General features: G+C 39.4%; 1 protein-coding gene and 1 pseudogene across 2 annotated transcripts in view; both read left to right on the top strand.

Moving 5' to 3' along the window:
* The window catches only part of LOC113199601 (phospholipid-transporting ATPase IB), a 630,500-nt gene that overhangs the window by 140,270 nt on the left and 470,698 nt on the right, over window positions 1-19,532 (top strand). The window lies entirely within an intron of this gene.
* On the top strand, window positions 8,758-10,517 carry LOC113177854 (thymidylate kinase pseudogene; annotated as a pseudogene).

Below are 19,532 nucleotides of genomic sequence, written 5' to 3' on the forward strand. Positions count from 1 at the left end.
AGGAAGCAAGGGCCAGACTTGGGGTCTCACCTGTAGCCTGCCTCCTTAGTTTTTAGGGCCTATCCCTCAGAGGGACATCAGAGTTGTCAGGAATCTTCTGAGGTGACCTCAGGAGCTGTCACAGCTGTTCAGGGCAGCACGCTCTTACCCCCTCAGCCCTGGGATAGAATCACTAACATTCCCAAACAAGAGAGTCCCACCATGCAGGAAGGTGCCATGGCGGGGAAGAGTCGATAATTTCCTCATAAATGCTTCACTTTAAAAATATCAGAGGGGCTGGGGATGTGACTCAAGCAGTAACGCGCTCGCCTGGCATGCATGGGGCACTGGGTTTGATCCTCAACACCACATAAAAATAAAAAAAAATAAAGATGTTGTGTCTACCGAAAACTGAAAAATAAACATTAAAAATTCTCTCTCTCTCTTCTCTCTCTATATCTTAAAAAAAAATCAGAGTGTTCTCAAAAAGGTACAGTCTAATCCTTTTTTAAACCCAAGTAGAGTGAAGATCAATAGGATTTCTGTTTCTCTGACTTTGTAAGGAAGGAAGGTGTCATCCAGGGTGGATGAGATGCCACCCAAGTCATTAGAAGTTCCTAGGGACTGAATCTAAGGCCTTTGTTTGCCCTGGAGGATTCAAGTGAATTCAGTTTTGTTGTGATAGAGCTTTTCCAAAGGTATACCTGAGATATTCCAGTGTAACATCAGCGGTCATGTATGTAAGATTTATCTCATTACTGCAAATTGGTGCAGCCACTATGGAAAGTAGTATGGAGATTCCTTGAAAAGCTGGGAATGAAATCACCATTTGACCAGCTATTCCTCTTCTGGGTCTATACCCAAAGGACTTAAAAACAGCATACTGCAGGGACACAGCCACATCAATGTTTATAGCAGCACAATTCACAATAGCTAGACTGTGGAGCCAACCTAGATGCCCTTCAGTGGATGAATGGATAAAAAAAAATGTGGCAATGGAATATTACTTAGCAATAAAAAAAATAACAAGATCATGGCATTTGTAGGGAAATGTATGGCATTAGAGCAGATTATGCTAAGTGAAGTTAGCCAATCCCTAAAAAACAAATGCCGAATATCTTCTCTGATATAACGGGGGTGACTCAAAATGGGGTAGGGAGGAAGAGCATGAGAAAAAGATTACCACTAGATAGAGAAGAGAGGTAGGAGGGAAAGGGGGGAGAAGGGGAATTGCATGGAAGATGGAAGGAGACCGTCATCGTTATACAGAATACATGTATGAAGATGTGAGAAAAAAAAGAAGTGTGTCACATTAGATTTGGTAGAGAGAAGTGATGGGAGGGGAGGGGAGGGAAAGGGGGGGAATGGAAGGACAGTAGAATAAAATAGACATTATTATTGCTGTGGGTATATACGTGACTTGCATGACCAATGTGATTTTGCAACCTGTACACTCAGAATAATGAGAAATTATATCCCATCTGATTCAAATGTATGATATGTCAAGGTCATTGTACTGTCATGTGTAACTAATTAAAACAAATTTAAAAAAGATGAGATATATAAATGTGTATTGAGATATATAAATGTACTCCCTGATTTTTTTATTTGTATGTTTCATGTATTTAGTTATTTCTGAAAAACTAAACCTTAATGTCTCTTTGCTTTGTTTATGTATTTCTTTGACATATTTGGTCACTCACTACTCTATGTATGACTCTGCATTCAAGTGTATCTGGGCAGAAGAGGAGTCATGAAGGAGATTGTATAATCTACCTGCTATTTGTTTTAATCATGTGTGGTGAGACATGCAGACAAGGAATGACTATCACCAAGGAAAACAATTTTTTATTCACATCTCCTTAGAAACAAGTGGCACCCTGCAGGGCTACTGGAAGCACCAGGTCAGCAGGGAGACAGAGGGAGCCAGAGAAAGCTTGGATAACAACTTTTACTGTGGTTTCCATTGAAAAAGCAAGACAAGGCTGGGTGAGCAGACTTAGGATGACTAGTTAAGTTATTAATAATGACTAATTATTAATTGCTTATTAAATTAGTGATTACTAATTGTTCACTAGTGTGTGAATAATTCCAGAGGGCTCAGGAGCATAAGGATTGCCCCTAGTTGCCTGCTGTCTGGTCCTGGGGTGATCAGGGCAGACCTAAGGTGTGGGAACTGGATAAAGGAGGTAGGCTTTGGATTGGTTGGTTTCCATATGAAAGGCACTTCCAGGCAAAGTTGTTTTCTGTTTCTAGGAATTATCTAACCCTGGAGGGCTCAGCTAGGTTTCAGATGCCAGACCATCCAGGATACAGTAAACAAGAAATCATAGTTATTCTGTTGTGCAAAGCTCTCAGTTAGCTGTAATACAGTTGAGGCAAACACATATATATGTGAGTAACTTGTAATGGAAGGTGGCTTAAGACTCCACAGGGAAGGGCTGCTTGTCCCCTGGGACTACAGTATGGTGGAACAGCCAAGGGTTTTCTAGAGGGGGACAAAAAGGGGGAGAAAGGAACATGGTGAATTCAGGGAACAAGGTCCAAGTGTGTCTGAAGCTTGACCTGGAGAGGGGACAGTTTTAAGAAAAAATGCCTAGAAACAGAATGTTGGACCTTGTCACAGGCTGGGAGCTTATTAGTGGTGAAGTCCAGATCTGTGCCTAGCTTTATTTTCTGATTCTGTTGCTCAAGTAGAGCCTCTGGGGTTGGGGTGCAGCTTGGTGGTAGAGTGCTTGCCTCACATGTTCCAGGTCCTGGGTTCAATCCCCAGCTCTGCAGAACAAAACAAAACCAGCCCTTTGATACAGGTAAGATTTGGTTGAGTGCCTAGCACATACTAAGTTTTCAAATTCTAGCTGTTATTTGGGTCATGGTATTTTTGAATATGACATGCTGCATGTCAAAAAAGTGATCAGGTGTCATTGAATGAGATCAATTCAGGGGTTGAATTAGGAGGTGTGTGGTGATCAGGACTTCCAGGAGGCCATGATGGCATTGGGATGGAAAGGGAAGAAATGTAGGAGAGAATTGTCTGTAACTCCAGAGAAATCTTCAGCCTTTTGAGTCTCATTGTAATATTATCATAATGTCATTGGAAAAATGAATTTAATATCAAATATGGAAGCCAAGAATGCTTTCAATGGGCATTGTGTTAATTTTCCTGATTCTCAAAGGGGACTAGTTCTCAACAAAGGTGATTCAGAGTCTGGGTGGAGCTGAGGTGAAGCATGCCTATCTCACCAGCATTTTGGGTGACACTGGACAAGTTAACAATAGTTAACTTTTTAAGCTAACAGTAGTGTTACCGCTGTTTACCAGTGACGAGTCCTTGCTTCCCCAGACACTGAAGTATAATACCAGAGAAGCACCCCGAGGCAAGTGTAGAGTGAGAAGTGGAAGGCTTATTAAAGGACAGCAGAAAAGACTCCCCCCCCCAGGAAGAAGGGGACCCAAAGGCGGAGTCCAATCCGTGGAAGAGGGAGGTCTTCCCTTTTTTATAGCTAAAGTCTTAGTCCTCCCGCATTCCTGGTCTTTGTTTCCCTCTATCCTGCAGTGATAGAATGTAGGTGGGAAGAAAGGTAGGAGATAGGTGGACTGGAGGAGTCTTCTGGGCAGGAAGGGCCTGGGGTGGTTTGATGAGCACCTCCCTGTTTGCTGGGAGCTGCTTCATTAACAGTTCCTTAGGATGGGTTCCAGGCCTTGGGGACAGTGACATTTCAATTTCCCCAAGTGCTGCTCTGGTTTCCTGGACTCCATAAAGACAAGATAATGGTCTTTATCTTGCTCCATAGAGTGACAACTTAATCGGATTTACCTAACTACACTAAGTACCTGTCTTTAAATCTGGCTTTAATAGAAGCTAGGAATAGTAACAATTTGATAATATTCACAAGAGGGCAATTGGAATTCTGTGTGTGTGTGTGTGTGTGTGTGTGCATGTTTGAGCACCCACACACTCCTCTACCTGAGATGCTGACTAATTCAGTCCCGCTTGTCCTGTGGACTCAAACATCACTTTCTCCAGGTTCATGTTGTATTGTATGCTTGTTGGGTGGTTGCCCTGGTCATTGTATGGTGTAGCTGCCTGTCTGCAGCTCTCTAGACTCTACGTGTCTTGATATCAGTGTCCTGTGTGTTCTTGGCATCTAGCATGTGTGTGAGTGTGGAAACAGTGATATTTCATGGATACGGTTCTGCTATTACATTTAAGAGGCATTGTTGACAAGATTTTTGTTTATTAGTTTGAGACTACCCAGGAAGACTTAAGTGAACCTTTGGGCAGTGAGATGTTTCCAGGGGAAAGCACTGTCATGGAGATATACATGTGGGGACAGGACAATGTGATGGGATCCATATGCCATCTAGGTGGATGTGCCTCTCTGATAGTAGGTCTGTAAGAGACATGAGATGCCATATGACTCTTTACCCTACAGCTCTTGTGTATAGTTTAAATGGAGGATGTGACAGTTTTGACGTAGCTCAACCAGACTCCAACTGGTTGCTGTGAGTCAGACACCCACTCTGTGGAGCTGAGCACTGGAGAGGTGTCCAGGCAGAGTGCCCTCTTGGAAACTAAATGAGGTGCGAAAGGACTTTATTGGATGAGTAATGTTGGAGAGGGGGTCAGCATGGTGGTGAAGAATGAAGCTATGACACAGTATTCATATAGAAGCCTTCCAGTTTTCAGACTTGTGCTGAGGTGGAAATTTGCTTTTTGGCATTGGGACATTCAGAGGATTCACATCTATAGAAACGAAGCATCCTTTTGCACATGATTCAGGTCAAAGCCTCATTTGCTCTGTAGAAAGAAATAACTTCCTCTTGGAAGTAGTACCATGTTGAAAAAACAAACACTGAATAAATTCTCTTGTGAATCTTTCAGAATTTGAATATACATTACATACCCCAATGCTGAAAAGAAGAGCAAGACTGTAAATGGTGAAGAAAATTAAGCCACAAGGATGAAGTCTGAATACAACAGTTAATTACAAGTTTAGAGTACAGTGTAACTGTAAACCTGTTTCTAGGTTTCAGCAGCATGGGCATGAAGATGTGCATGCCCACACATTGGGTGCAATATAACAGTTCCTAGTCAAATCTTTAAGATCTGTAAAAGAAGAAACTTCTTAAGTAGAATATTGAGATTGTCCCTTACTAATGATTACAAATGTTTAAAAGCACTATGAATATATGAATCCTTTTAGCTGTAAGACCATATGATTATATTGAATACATGAGTACATAATGTGCCCAAAAGCAGGTGAGAGGGAATCTGATGGGAATTTGCAATATGCTTGCCTCTTCCTCATTCCAATGGAAGGTTGTTCATTGGTGGGTTTTGTATGTCTAACACACACACATACACCCATACCATGCCCCCATCAGGTTTTACACTGAATACTATCAGTAATGTGTATTAAAAATGTATAATGATCAGATATTTTATATTGGTTGATTTTTTTGTGTGGATTGTTATAAAAAGTAGAACTGAATGCCACCCTATGTTTAAAAAAATTCCTTATCTGACATCTATTCCATGTTGTTTTTTTTTTTTGGAGTTATTGTTGCAAGGGATTATTTGTCTACAACTAATTTCTTTTTATTTTTCTTTCCTTTTCTTTTTAAAATATATGACATTCAGGCTGAGTCACTTTATAGTCTGATGGAAAAGGTCTTATATAATAACCTCTGCTTTCCTCATTAGTAGTTGCTTGCTCATAAACCCAACTATCGTTCTCATTACATCTCACATCCTTGCTAGGGGTTAGTGGACTTGAAGCCATCTGAAGCTGTCAGCTTTTGTCTGCATCCTCAGAATTGCACTTTTAATGTAGATTGACAGTTTTTGTTGAGTTTTATTGAAGAAATTACTGCTTTAATCCACCCTCTTCTCCTGTAGAGTGACAACTTAACATTAGTCACTTTACCAAGAATCATGTATACCTTGGATTTAGAACGACTGGATTCCTGGGGTCTGATATCATCTGTCTTGGTCCCTGGTCTCAAGTCTGCAGGTAATAAAGTTTTTATTAGGTTTAATAACTAGAATTTCTTCAGGGGGTGATGATCACAACTATTTTCTCATCACTAATAGTGGATATTAATCTCTCTATTGACCTATTGAGAAAAAAATATATATGCATATATATATAATTTATATATGATATAATATATAATTAAATATTTATTTTATATTATATATTACATATAACATAAATATATGTTATATATGTTATATATAAATGAATATGGTATACACACACCTTTTCCTTTTCCTCCAGTTTCTTTTCTCAAAACCACATAAAGCTTCTTGATTTATTTTTTCTTACAAGGTCATTGTTTTCCTCCTTGATTTTCATATAATCTTAATGTCTGGAATTAGTAATAAAGTCTGAATAGGTAAAGCCATTTGGTGTTTGTGTAACTGGTTATCCATGTCAAAAACACTTTCACACACACAGTTTTACCCTAGTGTCGCAAAGCCCAATAGTAAGGCTGGTGGAGTAAAGGGAAGATGCCCAGGATATCACATTAGTGGCTCTGTGCATTAGTACTGGGTGGTCCATCTCTGCAAGTCTCATTCTGAGTGAAAAATAATCCTCCAATGGGTTAGATGAGAGCTTTTTGTTGCTGTGACTAAATATCTGAGAAAAATGACTTAAAGGAGAAAAGATTTATTTTGGCTCATAATTTCAGAGGTTTTATTCCATGGTTGCTGGGCCCCATTGCTGTGGGCTTGAGGTGGTGGAACAAAGCTGTTTACCTGATGGTGCCCAGGAAGCAGAAAGAGAGAGAAAGTAAGAGAAAGGGGCCAGAGACAAGATATATATACCCTTCCAGGGCATTTCCCCAGTGACCTACTTCCTCTAACTAGGCCCTACCTCTTACAGTTTCTACTGCCTCCCAGTAATGTCATCAAATTACAAAACCTTCAGTGGATTAATCCACTGATGAGATCAGAGCTTTCATTATACAATTACTTTCTTGAAGTTTCCACTTCTAAATACTGCTGTACTGGGGACCAAACTTTCAATACACAAACCTTTGGAGAACATTCCAGATCCAAACCATAACAGTGACTCCAGATAAGTTTGTTACAGGAAGAGAATTCTATTTCTAATTAAGAACATTTTTTATTTGTTATTATTAGTTATACATGACAGTAGAATGCATTTTGACTTATAATATACATAAATGGAGTATGACTTCTCATTCTTCTGGTGGTACATGATATAAAATTACATGGGTCATGTGATAATATATGCACATAGGAAATCAATTCCCAATTCATTCTACTATCTTTCCTATTTTCATTCTCCCTCCCTTCCCTTCATTCCCCTTTGTCTAGTCCAAAGTACTTCATATCCCTGTCCCCTTATTGTGAGTTAACATCCACATATTAGAGAGAACATTTGGCCTTTGGTTTTTTGGGATTGGTTTGTTTTGCTTAACATGATATTTTCCAGTTTCATCCATTTACCAGTAAGTGCCATAATTTCATTCTTCTTTATGGCTGAGTAATATTTCATTGTGTGTATATACCACATTTTCTTTATACATTCATCTGTTAAAGGGCACCTAGATTGGTTTTATAGCTTAGCTATTATGGATTGAATATAAATATTGATGTGGCTGCATCATTGTAGTATGCTGATTTTAAGTCCTTTGTGTATAAAGCTAGGAATGGGGATAACTGGGTCAAATGGTGGTTCCATTCCAGGATTTCTGAAGAATGTCCATACTGTTTTCCAGAGTGGTCCCACCAATTTGCAGTTCCACTAGCAAGGTGTAAGTGTAGCTTTTTCTCCACATCCTTGACAACATTTATTGTTACTTGTATTTTTGATAATTGCCATTCTGACTGAAGAGAGATGGAGTCTCAGTGCAGTTTTAGTTGCATTTCTCTAATAGCTGGAGATGTTGAACATTTTTTTTCATATATTTGTTATTCTATTGTATTTCTTCTTCTCTGAAGTATCTATCTGTTCAGTTCCTTAGCCCATTTATCAACTGGGTTATTTGGTTTTTGGTATTAAGTTTTTTATATATATTTGGTTTTTTATATATATCCTGGAGATTAATGGTCTATCTGAGGTGCAGGTGGCACAGATTTCCTCCCACTCTGTAGGCTCTCTCTCATGTTATTGTTTCCTTTTCTGAGAAGAAGCTTTTAAGTTTGAATCCATCCAATTTATTGATTCTTGATTTTACTTATTGTGCTTTAGGAGTATTGTTACAGAAGTCAGATGCTAAGCTGACATGGGAGAGATTTGGACCTACTTTTACTTCTATTAGACGTAGGGGGTCTAGTGCTAGGTCCTTGATCTACTTTGAGTTTTGTGCAGGGTGAGAGATAGAGGTTTAATTTCATATGCTACATATGGATTTCCTGTTTTCCTAGCACCATTTGTTGAGTGATGGGAAAAAAGAGGCTACCTTTTTTCCAGTGAATGTTTTTGACACCTTTATTTAGTTTGAGACTATTTATGTGGGTTTGTCTCTGTGTCTTCTATGCTGCCCTTTGGCTTACAGGTCTATTTTGGTGCCAATACCATGCTGTTTTTGTTGCTATTGCTCTGTAGTGTAGTTTATGGTTTGGTATAGTGATGCCATCTGCTTCACTTTTCTTGTTAAGGATTGCTTTAGCTATTCTGGGTCTCTTATTTTTTCCAAATGAATGTCATGATTGCCTTTTCTATTTCTATGAAGAATGTCATTGGGATTTTTATAGGAGTTACATTAAATCTATATAGTGCTGAGCGCGCGCTGGACGACATGGCGGGACGTCGTGGGGCGCTGATTGTGCTGGAGGGTGTGGACCGCGCGGGCAAGAGCACGCAGGGTCTCCAGCTGGTGGCTGCGCTGTGCGCCGCGGGCCACCGCGCTGAGCTGCTGCGCTTCCCCGAAAGATCAACTGAAATTGGCAAACTTCTGAGTTCCTACTTGGAAAAGAAAAGTGAACTGGAGGACCACTCGGTGCACCTGCTCTTCTCTGCAAATCGCTGGGAGCACGTGCCATACATGAAGGAGAAGCTGAGCCAGGGTGTCACCCTCGTTGTGGACAGATACGCGTTTTCTGGTGTTGCCTTCACAAGTGCTAAGAAGAACTTCTCCCTGGATTGGTGCAAACAGCCAGACGTCGGCCTTCCCCAGCCTGATCTGATCCTGTTCCTTCAGCTGGGGCTGGCGGATGCTGCCACGCGGGGAGAGTTTGGTCGTGAGCGCTACGAGGACAGAGCTTTCCAGGAACGGGCACTGCAGAGCTTCCAGCAGCTCATGGGAGACTCGACTCTGAACTGGAAGGTGGTCGACGCTTCCAGGAGCATCGAGGCTGTGCACGAGGAGATCCGAGCGCTCTCTGAGGACGCCATCCGCAGTGCTGCACAGAGGCCACTGGGGGTGCTGTGGAAGTGACCCGGCCCGCCCTGGGGTCCTGGGGTTCCTGCTCCTGGTGCGCCTCAGCTCATGGGGAATTTAGGGCTTGGCTATGCCGGGGACCCCATCACCACGGACCTTGGAGGTGTGGGTACCAAGTGGGGTGGCAGAATGTCCTCCTCTGCCCACTCCCATGTCCTGAGTGTGGGTATGTTGCGTGTGTGGCACAGGGCTTGGAGCTCAGGGGAGCTCTCCCAACAGAGCTACACCCCAGCCTTTCTTGAGCTAAGTTGTCTAGACTAACTTCCAACTTGTTACATCCCCAGTCCTTTTTTATTTTGAGAAGGTCTAAGTTGCTTAGGACCTTGCTTAGTTGCTGAGGCTGGCCTCGCACTTGCAATCCTGCTGCCTCAGCCTCCCAAGTAGCTGAGATTATAGGTGTGCTCCACCACAGCCAGCTTCTTATTAAACTTTGTTTTTATTACCAGGGATTAAACCCAGGGGCACTTTACCACTGTTACATCCTATCCTTTTTTTTTTTTTTTTGAGACAGTCTAAGTTACTTAGGATCTCATTTAGTTGCTGAGGCTGGCCTCACACTTGTAATCCTCCTGCCATAGCCTCCTGAGTAGCTGGAATTACAGGTGTGCTCCAGCAGTGATGGCTTCATATTAAACTTTTTGTTACCAGGGATTAAACATGGAGTCACTTTACCACTGTTACATTCTCGGTCCTTTTTGAGATGATCTAAGTTACTTAGGGCCTTGCTTAGTTGTTGAAGTTGGCCTCACACTTGCAACCCTGCCTCAGCTCCTGAGTAGCTGAAATTACAGATGGGCTCCATCACAGTTGGCTTATGACACTCTTTTTATTGCCAGGGATTGAACCCAGGGGTGCTTTACCACTGAGTTACATCTCTAGTCCTTTTTAATTTTTGGTGGTGGTGGTGGGTATTGAACCCAGGGGCACTTAACCACCGAGTCCATCCCACATCCCCAGCCATTTTGATTTAGAGACATGGTCTCACTGAGTTGCTTAGGGCCTCACTAGGTTGCTGAGGCTGTCTTTGAATTTGTAATCCTCCTACCTGTTCTGAGCTGCTGGGATCACAGGTATGTACCACTATGCCCAGTTTTATTTTGTATTTTGAGTCAGGGTGTTATTAAGTTGCTTAGGGCCTTGCTTAGCTGTTGAGGATGGCTTTGAACTCACTATCCTCCTGCCTCAGCCTCCCAGGTAGCTGAGATTATAGGAGTGCCCCACTGCACCCTTTGTATTAAACTTTAATAACTCTGAGCAGTTATCATTGAGATCATTGGAAATGATAAATGGTTGCCGTTTTTCTGAATTACTTACAAGCTCCAATAAAAATTACCCTACCAAAAAAAAAATCTATATAGTGCTTTTGGTAGTATGGCCATTTTGACAATGTTAATTCTGCCTATTCGAGAGCATGAGAGATCTTTCCATCTTCTAAGGTCTCTTTCAATTTCCTTATTTAGTGTTCTGTAATTTTCATTGTAAAGATCTTTCATTTCTTTTGTTAGGTTGATTCCTAAGTATTTTATTTTTTTGAGGCCATTGTGAATGAGGTAGTTTTCCTAATTTCTGTTTTAGCAGATTCATCACTGATGTATAGAAATGCATTTGATTTATGAGTGTTAATTTTGTATCCTGCTACTTTGCCAAATTCATTTATTAGTTCTAGAAGTTTTCTGTGGAATTTTTTTTTGATTTTCTTAATATAGAATCATGTCATTGACAAATAGTGATAGCTTGAGTTCTTCTTTTTCTATTCTTACTCCTTTAATTTCTTTCTTCTGTCTGATTGCTCTGGCTAGAATTTCAAGGACAATGTTGAATAAACGTTTGTGAAAGAGGCATCCTTGTCTTGTTCCAATTATTAGAGGGAATGCTTTCAATTTTCCTCTATTTAGAATGATGTTGGCCTTGGGTTTAGCATATATAGCTTTTACAATGTTGAGCTATGTTCCTGTTATCCCTAGTTTTTCCATTGATTTGAACATGAAGAGATGCAGTATTTTGACAAATGCTTTTTCTGCATCCATTGAGTTAATCATATGATTCTTGTTTTTAAGTCTATCGATATGATAAATTATGTGATAAATTATTGATTTCTATATGTTGAACCACCCTTGCATCCTGGGAGGAACCCTACTTGATCATTGTGCACTGTCTTTTATATATGTTTTTGTATGTGATTTGCCAGAATTTTGTTGAGAATTTTTGTGACTATATTCATCAAGGATATTGATCTGAAGTTTTATTTCCTTGATGTGTCTTTTTTGGGTATCAGGGTGATACTAGCTTCATAGAATGAGCTCCCTCCTTTTCTATTTCATGGAATAATTCAAGGAGTATGGGTGTTAATTTTTCTTTGAAGGTCTTGTAGAACTCAGCTGAGAATCTGGTCCTGGGCTTTTCTTAGTTGGTAGGCTTTTATTGGTACCTTTTATTTCATTGCTTGAAAGTGACATGTTTAAATTGTGAATGTCCTTCAGTTTGGGTAGTTTATATGTTGTAGAAATTTGTTGATATTTTCAAGATTTTCTATTTTATTGAGATATACATTTTCAAAATAGTTTCTGATTATCTTGTATATTTTCAGTAGTGTCTGTTAGAGTCTGTAAACAAGTCAAAATAACACCTGGCATTTTGCCAGGGGAATGTTAGAGTTCGTAAACAAGTCTGGATGGTGCCTGGCAAAATGCCAGAGGGAGTGGTTTGAGAAGTAACAAAAGCAAGCCATTAAGTGTGGAAATTCCTTATTGGTTGACTGCTGTATCTAGTTATGCTAATTAAGATAAGCTGTGTAAAATGTATAAATACCTCTGCTGTCCTACAATAAAGGGCTTCTACTCCTGCTGTATCAAAGTACAGAAGTTGTTTGTGCCCCCCCCACCCCACCCCCCCCCCACCCCCCCCCCACCCCCCCCCCCCACCCCCGTTATTTTGCTGCAGCCGGACTGTGGCAAGTGTCCATTGTGATATTTCCTTTTTCATCATGAATTGTAGTAATTTGAGTTTTCTCTCACATTCTCGTTGTTAGTGTGGCTAAGGGTTTATCAATTTAATTTATTTTGAAAAGAACCAATTTTTGGTTTTGTCAAATTTTTGAGTTGTTTTTTATTTCAATTTTATTGATTTCAGCTCTGATTTTAATTATTTCCTGTCTTCTACTGCTTTTGGTGTCGATTTGTTCTTTTTTTAGGGCTTTGTGAGGTAATGTTAGGTCATTTACTCGTTGACTTTTTATTCTTTTAATGAATTAGCTCACTGCAATGAATTATCCTGTTAGCACTGCCTTCATAGTGTCCCAGAGATTTTGATATGTTTTATCACTAGTCTCATTTACCTCTAAGTATTTTTAATTTCCTCCCTGATTTCTTGTGCTATCCATTCATCATTCAGTAGTGTATTATTTAGTCTCAGATGTTAGAGTAACTTCTACTTTTTATTCTATCATTGATTTTTAATTTTATTTCTTTATAATCTGATAGAACGTAGGTTATTATCTCTATTTTTTGTATTTGCTAAGAGTTGCTTTGTGGCATAAGATATGGTCTGTTTTAGAGGAGGATCTGTGTGTTGCTGAGAAGAAAGTGTGTTCGCTTATTGATGGATGACATATTCTATTTTTGTCTGTTAAGTCTGAATTATTGATTGTATTATTTAGTTCTGTAGTTTCTTTGCTTAGTTTTTGTTTGGAAGATCTATCCAGTGGTAAGAGAGGTGTGTTAAAATCACCCAGTATTATTCTGTTGTGGCCTATTTGATTCTTGAAATCGAGAAGGGCTTGTTTAATGTGTGTAGATACTCCATTTTTTGGGACATATATATTACGATTGTTATGTTTTATTGATGTCTGATTCCCTTAAGTAGTATGAAATGTATTTATTTATCCATTTTGACTAATTTTGGTTTGAAGTTCACTTTGTCTGATATGAAGATGGAAATCTCTGCTTGTTTATGCAGTCCATGTGAGTGATATGTTTTTTCCCAACCTTTTATCGTCAGTCCGTGGATGTCTTTTCCTAGGAGGTATCTTGGTCTTTTTTTTTTTTTTAAACTCCATCTGTCAGTCTGTGTCTTTTGGTTGATGAGTTTCGTCTTCAAATCTGAAGCTTAATTTTGCTGGATATAAAATCTTCAATTGGCATCCATTTTCTTTTAGCACTTAATATGTGTTATTCCAGGACGTCTCGGCATTAAGGGCCTGGGTTGAGAAATCAGCTGAAATTCAAATTCGTTTCCCCCTATATTTAATTTGACTGTTTTCTCTCTTGTAGCCTTTAAAATTCTATCCTTATTCTGCAAGTTAGTCATTCTCATTATAATATGCCATGGTGTGGGTCTATTATAATTTTGTATATTTGAGGTCCTGTAAGCCTCTTGTAGGTGATTTTCCATTTCGTTCTTTATATTTGGGAAATTTTCTGATATTATGTCATTGAAAAGATTGTGCATTCCTTTGGTTTATATCTCCATGCCTTCATCTATCCCAATACAACTTAAATTTGGTCTTTTTATGCTATACCATATTTCTTGGAAGTTCTGTTCATGGTTTCTTACCATCTTCTCTGTGTGTGGATTTTATTTTCAAGAGTATATATTTTGTCTTCATTGCCTGACGTTTTGTCTTCTAAGTGGTCTAGTCTGTTGGTGATACTTTTCATTGTATTTTTATTTTGGTTTATTGTTTCCTTCATTTTGAGGATTTCCTTTTTATAATCTCTGTCTCTTTACTGAAGTGATCTTTCACTTCCTATATTTTCTCTTTGATACCATCCTTTATTTTGAAGATCAGCCTAACCATGTATCTTCTAAACTCCTTCTCTGACATTTCTTCTACTGTGTTGTCTATGGATTCTTTTGTTGCAAGATCTTGGTTTGTTTGAGGTGCTTTGTTCCCTTGTTTTTACATGTTGTTTGAATAGTGTCCCTAAAGGTTTACAGTACTGCACCTTTAAGAGGAAGACCAATATCAACAGCACTCAATGCAAACAAAATACACCTTTAAACCACATAGCTCCGATTAAGGCATCTACAGTTTTGTTGTGTTCAATTATTGTCTACAATATAAATAGTAAGTTTGCTAAAAGGGTGTACTGTTTCAAATGATGGACAATGAGGGAATAGAAATAATGTAAGATATGATGTTTATGAAGGAGAAGGAGAGAAGATAGAGGTAAAATTTTATAGTAAAATATAGCAAGGGAGGAATTAATAGAGGTTGACTGTTACTATGAGAGAAATGAGAAAGAGAATCCAGAACCACTTTTTTTTTTTTTTGGTGGTGCTGGGGATTGAACCCAGGGCCTTGTGCATGTGAGGCAAGCACTCTGCCAACTGAGTAATAGACACTGGTATTGCTGTATGTATATATGTGTCTGTATAACCAATGTGATTCTGCAACCTGTACACTCAGAAAAATGAGAAATTATACCCCATTTGATTCAAATGTGTGATATGTCATTGTATTGTCATGTGTAACTAATTAAAAAAAAAGAGAATCCAGGGAGGCAGATAGGTGAGAGAAAAAAATATATGCAGATTTAAAAAATATGAGAATACACAACAAAACTGTAATGCACTATTCAGACATCCCATTCCTCAATAAAGTGATGTATGAAAAATATTTAGATTCAAAGATAGTAGAAATGTGTGAGAGAAGGCAAAACAAAACAAAACAAAAAGGAAACGCTCAATGGAAAATTGAACGATTGCTTCTGTTGGATTTCAAAAATTTTTCCAACTTCTCTTTTCCACCAATAGGTGGGTTTCTCTAAGGCTTGATGGTAGCTCCAGTTTGGTGGGTGCTAGACCCGTTGGGTGGGCGAGTTGATAGCAAGATGCCCCCACACCCTCTTTCAGTCTCCCCGCCTGTTGTAGCCCGCCCCTTGTGTCCCTGTGTATTTTAGGACTCACTGAGCTGGAGACAGCCCAGTCTTCTCCTACTTGTGCTCCCCTCAGGGAACTGTTCCCAGTCTCTGGCTTTCCATAGGATTGCCAGACCCAGGCTGGCCCATGCACAGCCAGCTGCAAGCTCATGGACCTGGGCTTCAGCTTCCCCAGGCTCTCCCTTGCTGCAGTCCCATGATGTCAGTGCTGTTTCAACTTGCAAAGAGACCACCAGGGATGTGCTCACACAAAGGAGCAACCCTGTAAAGAGGTATCCAGATGGTGGCCACTAGCACAACCAGCAGAAGGACCTCAGGTGCAACTAGACCTGCAGGTATTTCGACAATATATCTCCAGGCCCCGGCTGGTGTCCCCAGACTGAAGTAGCCATGCCCTGAGATGGTGGTGGTGGCGGTATTTGCTCTGCTTGAATCCCAAGTCACAGAGTGACAAGGAATTCAGCCTCCCTCTAAATTGTCATCTTATACCAGGTTTGGGTCTTGTTTTTAATCCAATCTGCCAATCTATGTCTTTTGATTGCTGAGTTTCATCCATTAACATTCATGTTACTGCTGAGATATGATTTATATTACTGGTTATTTGAGTTTATTTCTAATTTTTAATTTGACTTAGTTTGTCCTTTGATTGGCTATTCCTTTAGTGTAGTTCCTCCCTTTGCTGGTTTTCACTTTTTTTTTTTTTCATTTCATCTTCATGGAATATTTTGTTGAGAATGTTCTGTAGTGTAGGCTTTCTCATTGTGAATTCTTTTAACTTTTGTTTATAATGGAAGGTTTTGATTTTGTCTTCAAATTTGAAGCTTAATTTTGCTGGATAGAGGATTCTTGGTTGGCATCCATTTTCTTTCAGAGCTTGGTGTATGTTATTCTGGGACCTCCTAGCTTTGAGGGTCTGGATTGAGAAATAAACTGATATCTATACATGATCTGATATTTTTTTCTTGCAGGCTTTAAAATTCTATCCTTATTGTGTATGCCAGGCATTTTCATTATAATGTGCCTTGATGTGGGTCTGTTGTAATTTTGTACATTTGGAGTCCTGTAAGCCTCTTGTATTTGATTTTCCATTTCATTCTTTAGATTTGGGAAATTTTCTGATATTATGTCATTGAATATTGTGCATTACATTGGTTTGTATCTCCATACCTTCATCTATCCTAATAAATCTTAAATTTGGTCTTTCTATGTTATCCCATAATTCTTGGAAGTTCTGTTCATGGTTTTTTAACATCTTCTCTCTGTGGTCAACTCTATTTTCAAGAGTATATATTTTGTCTTCATTGCCTGAGGTTCTGTTTTCCAAGTGGTCTATTCTGTTGGTGATGCTTTCTGTTGAATTTTTAATTTGATTTATTGTTTCTTTCATTTCAAGGATTTCTGCTTGTTTTTTTTTTCAGAATCTCTGCCTCTTTACTGAAGTGATCTTTCACTTCCTGTATTTTTTCTCTGATTTCATCCTTATACTGTCCTTTACTTTGCTGATCAGTTTAACTATGTATACTCTAAACTCTTTCTCTGAATTTCTTCCACTGTGGTGTCGATGGATGCTGTTATTGGAGTATCTTGGTTTGGGGTGATTTGTTCCCTTGCTTTTTCATGTTATCTGTGTGTCTACCCATCTAACAGTATGAATCCGAGGCAGTAGATTTTTTACCCTGTGGTTTCTGGTGCCTGTTTAGGGAGAGACAAATAATAACAACAATCAATGCAAGCAATATACAGCTTTAAACCAAATAGTTTCTCCTATGATTTCTACAATTTTAATTATCACAATAAACAGAAGTGATATGATCAGTTATTGTCTACAATAAAGACAGTAAGTTTGCCAAAGGGTTTACAGTTTCACATGGTGGACAGGTAAAAACAGAAATGATACTGGATGTGATGATTATGAGGGAGGAGGAGAGAAGACAGAAGTAAAAGATTAAAGGAAGAATGAAAGAAAAAATAGAGATTGGCTGTTAGTGGAAGAAAAGGGAGAATCAAGGGAAACAGGTAGGAAAAAATATATATATATAAAATAAAGATTAAAAAAATAAAAAATAAAGTAAAATATGCAAATCAAACATCCTAGTTCACAAAAAACTAATCCGTAAAAAGTAAATGGCTTCAAAAATGCTAGAAATGAGAAAAAAATATGAAAATCTTTAAATGTCCATGTATCAAGATCACAATTAAACAGAGTAAAAGAATTTAAAAAAAAGAAAAAACAGAAAAATCTTGATGAAAAGTTAAAGAATTCTTTTTGTTGGAATTAAAAATATTCTCAGCTTCTCTTTCTTAGCAGTTTTAGGTGTCGTCGTAAGGATCATGATGCTCCACCCCTTGGATTGCTGGAATGAGAGAGAGAATCCTGTAGGCCCAATTCCTGGAGGCGAGGTTTAGACTTTGGTGGGTTCCAGGCTCTTTGCTGAATGCCAGTTGGGTTAGAGATTTTAAAGTGCTGTACCTTCAGCACCCAGTACTTCCTGGTCCACACTGGAAACTCCCCTGGGTTCCACTCGTATGGTGAGGGTGCCGATTCTTAGTCCCCTACATCACCGCAGACCCCATGTTTCTTGGTCTTGGGTTCAGACTCCAATCTCTCCTGCCCCACCCTTCTGAGTTCCTGGCCAGATGAGTCTCTCCAGGCTGGTCCTGCATGCAGTTGGATTGGAGGGGGAGAGGCAGAGCTGGGTGGGTTTCAATGACCAGTTGTCCTCTGTGTAAACCTGTCTCAACGTTTGATTTTCTCCTGGTCACTTGAGCACACTCTGTCATGCAGTGTGTGTTTACTGGGCCTGTATTTTGAGTCAAACTCGGGTTTGCCAGGGATCAGCTTCCTCAGTTGCGGCCCTTGTGCCACCACTGCAAAATGGTTCCTTCCCTTGTCCTCTGCCTGGTGCCTGTAGAGTTGGTGGCTTCTTTTCCTGTTCATGAGTATCGTGCAACATGTCCTTCAGATTTGTTGGGCAATGTCCTTGGTCTCTAAATGCTCTGTACCCAGACATGCCTTGGGCCTCCCAAAATGTGAGTTTCTTTAATCCCTTTATCCCTCTACTATGCTCATGGAAGGACCTCTCTGGCCGGGACTTCTGGCCCTGCCAAGGCAGAAACTGTGCTGCTGGGGAGTTTTTCTTATTTTATTATATCTAACCTCCTGTGTCCCTGGTCTGCTTTGAATGTGCAGTTTTAAATTCCAGTAAAGTTCTCCCCTTTTCTGGTTCATCCACCTTGTAGAGAAGCTGCCTGTCTGCTTTCTGGGTCTCACACCAGGGAGCAGCCAGGAACTCAGCCTCCTCTATTCTGCCATCTTGAAAATCTCCCTGATTTCTCTTTCAGTAGATTAATCTCTGATGTATAGGAATACAATTGATTGATGGGTGTTAATTTTATATTTGCTACTTTGCTGAATTCATTTATGAGTTCTAGAAGTTTTCTGGTGGAGTTTTGGGGTCCTGTAAATATAGAATCATGTTGTTGGCAAATAGGGATAGTTTGTGTTCTTCTTTCCCACATGTGACCTGCCTGAACTGAATCAGGTGAACATATACAATTTAAGCAGAGACATAGACGGCACCATCAAAAACCTACCAACTAAGAAAAGCCCAGAACTAGACAGATTCTCAGCTGAGTTCTACCAGACCTTCAAAGAAGAATTAACACCCAAACGCCTCAAATTATTCCATGAAATGGAAAAGAAGGGAACCCTTCCAGACTCATTCTATGAAACTAGTATCACCCTGATACCCCCCCCCCAAAAAAAAAACACACAAGGAAATGAAACTTCAGACCAATATCCCCAATGAACATAGACACAAAAATTCTCAATAAAAGTCACACTTCATTCTTCTTTCCTTAGTTTCCAGCGTTCAAGGACAAATGCTCATGGATGTTTATTGTGATAAGGAAATAAGTAAATGCTCTTGATGGAAGAATGGCTGAATAAATGGCCGAGTATTAGTATAACAGCTGTTAAAAGAATGAATTAGAGGGGATGCAGTGGTGGCTCAGTGGTAGAGCACTTGCCTAGCACGCATGAGGCACTGGGTTCGATCCTCGGCACCACATAAAAACAAACTAATGTATCCACCTAAAACTAAAAAGATACATACATAAATAAATAATATTTGAAAAAAACGAATTAGAACTATATCATTGACTTGTAAGTGTTTTTTTGTACTGTTGTTGAGTAAATAAGCTAAATTCAGAAAATGGAATACTGTCTCATGTTTATGGAATACTGGCAAATAT

This window comes from Urocitellus parryii, chromosome 2 (assembly GCF_045843805.1).
Source record: "Urocitellus parryii isolate mUroPar1 chromosome 2, mUroPar1.hap1, whole genome shotgun sequence".
Taxonomy (NCBI): Eukaryota; Metazoa; Chordata; class Mammalia; order Rodentia; family Sciuridae; genus Urocitellus; species Urocitellus parryii.